Here is a 3,068-nt window from a genome sequence, read left to right on the forward strand (position 1 = left end):
GTGGGAGGGAGGGGGGGCATGTGGGGTGATTCTCTGATTCATGTCACCCTGCACCTCCAACTAGCTGCTCCCAGCACCTGCTCTGAAACCACAAACCCCTTTGTCTCCCTGTGGGCTGGGCCCGATTGTGCCCATCCATGTGGACAGACACAGTGCGCTGCGTGTGCATCATCTGCCTCAGTGCTATCGGTCTTTCGTGCTCTCATAACGGACCCGTGAGAAACCACAGCGGTCCTGAGAGTAACTCGGCTGACTCACAAACAGCTCATCTGCTTTACCAATCAGCAGGGGAAACTTCAGGTACAAGGATGTAGCATTGACAGTGGAGTCAAATCAATGGAGTTGTTACCCCCTTTCCCTCCCACATCCACATCCTCCACATCTATGGACATCCTTTTCTGGTACTCAATATCTTCCCTGAATTATTAAATAGTATGTATTAGGCCTATAGCGAGTCAATACTTTAAATATAGGGGTTAAGCATCTATTAGACCAGCTGGACTTGTTTTTATTTTATTTTGTTTCTGTTCTCCTGTGTCTCTTCTCTCTGAACAGGTTGTAAAGGGTGACAGACAGCTGTGTGTCCATTCATCCATATTAAGAAGTGCCACCAATCCCTAGGATGGGTTATTATTGTTGCTTTTTTAGTCTTTTGTTTACCTGCTACATTTCTGAACTGAAACCAAAATCTGTCACCATGAATGTGTGATGTATAACGATGGTGGATCCCATTATTTTCAGCTTCCTATAAGGTGCTGAATCAATATTTGAGCTACGGCACAAAGAATTGACCTTGACGTTCAATTTTACAATTACTGTTTCTGAATGAAGGGAGCGAGGAGTATGATTCTAGACTTAAATTGTATAGGGTGTGTATGATATCATTGTCAGGGCTCTCCCTGGATCCATAACAATGGAGTGGCACTCGATTGCTGTCTCGCTGAATCACGGAGTCCTGCTTGGTTATTGGTCGAGCTGTGCAAACCAATCGTCAGTTGTCGCATCCTCATACAGACCCAGTGCAGTTTGATTGAAAGTATCTGAAAAAAGGGCAAGTAGCCTATCTAGTGTGCCTTTGCAATCCCTCTTCCCTTTGATGGTTTCTTTCTTTGTCCTTATCTTCAGCACACCAGTGGTTAAGTCTCTGTTCACATCCAGCTTTGAGGGTCAACAGTAGCAAATGCTGAGAGATATAACTTCACAAACTTGCCCTAGTAATAACAGATGCAGCCTAGGGAGCACCAAGCAGAGTGAATTATCCATGGTGAGAAAGCAATCCCATGCCATGGGACAATGTACTGTACATTCTGTAATCAGTCTTGTTTTATATTGTACATACAGATAGATATACGCACATGATGTCATTTAATTTAATAAATAAGGGTATGTGAGGGGAGATATACCCCTTGCAAAAGAGTCAAATGGGACCCAAAAGTGAATTTAAACCGTGTGTTTTTTGTACACATGTTGTGTTAAAAAAGTGAAGCCCCCTATAAACAAATATTATCATATTAATGGCAAAAAAATAAATTAATCCAAAGTCCAAAGCAAGATATCTTCACTATAACTATTGGCCAGATTCTCTTCAGTTTTTGCATGGATTTTATCGATCAGCTGGGAATAATTTCTTAGTGACACCGTGACCTTAAGCATCACTATTGGATCAAAATTCTCTCTTGGCCAGATATTGGGCACTGGCAAGCTATTTTAAAAAGTAAGTGCCAGATGTCCATAAAATCTGCCATGAGTATTTATAGTCAACACACAACCCTGACCTTTAATCTGACACACCATATAGCTAAAATTTCTACTTGTGCACGAGATAGTTCCATTGGCAGATTGTCATGAAGTTTTGTAAGCATGCGTCAAAGGAAATGAGCAGTTTTTTATTTTAATGCCTTTACTCTCAGGACAAACCTAACAATTTAAGCTCCACTGTTGGTTCTAAGAGCAAATAATCAGTATGCCAAACAATTTAATATTATAGCTCGTAATTGTTATTGCTATTTAGAGACTTGTTTAGTCTTGTTTCACTTATAAATCACTTATAAATCTAAACTTTCTCTCACTACAGTAAAAAATAGGTCACATAAGATGAAAAAACTCATAAAGCAACATCTGCCCGAGAAGCACATGTGGTTTGACTTCACATGCGGGATTTCACGTGTGACTTAACTGTAAGGGACATACTAAGAAAAATGCCTTTTATATTCAACTAGAGACAGCAGTTCATATTTGAGCAGGGAAGCTACTGTGTGTGTGTGTGTGTGTGTGTGTGTGTGAGTGTGTGTGGGTTTTTTTGTGTGTGTGTTTGTGTGTTTGTTTGTTTGTGTGTCTGGGCTTGCGTGCTTGCATGCATCCGTGCATGTTTGTGAATGTGTGTGAGTGTGTATGTGTGGGTGTGTGCATGTAAATTCAGTATAAGCCCTTGGGCCACACCCACACATCCTCATGTTAGCCATTCAATGAGTGAGAGAGAAACAGTCAGGCAAAGTAACCTCTATCCAAATTGATATGACTGCAGACTGGCAGTGTTTATTTTAGTTTTCACTGACTTATATGCCTATTGCACTTGGCTTCACAGACAGCAGTCATGTTTTTGCTTGTGGGGGTGGTGTCTTGAGACAAAGCACGTCCATAATTCATAACTATTGTCAGCTCTGGAGGCCACTTGTTTGCTCCCTCCCTGCTCTTGCTGTCTCTTAACATAGAATGCACGTGGCCCTGGGTGTACTGATGGCATCTCAAGGCGCACACATGCACACACACACAATACAAACAGGTAAAAGTTGTACATACACACACATCAACAGGTACACGTGGCACATTCAGGTCCACACGGGTGTGTGCTTCATGCACAGTCACAGTTGCACATACACACAGGCACACACAGTTTGCACAAACAAAAGCCCAAACAGCCATTCTTGTTATTTCGGCTGCTTCAGAATCAATTTGATGGATCGAATGTCTGGAGGTATTACGACTGACTGATGGAACCAGGATTCTAAATGCAGCACAGAAAGGGACACTCTACACTGCATCACCCAGGGAACACACACACACACACA

At 42.0% G+C, this 3,068-nt stretch overlaps 1 protein-coding gene across 1 annotated transcript in view; it reads left to right on the forward strand.

Annotated features, from left to right (window-relative positions):
- Positions 1 to 3,062, forward strand: part of clmpb (CXADR like membrane protein b) — a gene marked incomplete in the record, with an annotated part of 62,502 nt that extends 59,440 nt beyond the window's left edge. The window contains 1 exon segment of the mRNA XM_035680618.1: positions 1 to 3,062.
- Between the last annotated feature and the right edge of the window lie 6 nt (positions 3,063 to 3,068).

The sequence above is a fragment of the Morone saxatilis genome, unplaced genomic scaffold (assembly GCF_004916995.1).
Source record: "Morone saxatilis isolate NCDOM2014 unplaced genomic scaffold, NCSU_SB_2.0 Contig8, whole genome shotgun sequence".
In the NCBI taxonomy this organism is placed as follows: domain Eukaryota; kingdom Metazoa; phylum Chordata; class Actinopteri; family Moronidae; genus Morone; species Morone saxatilis.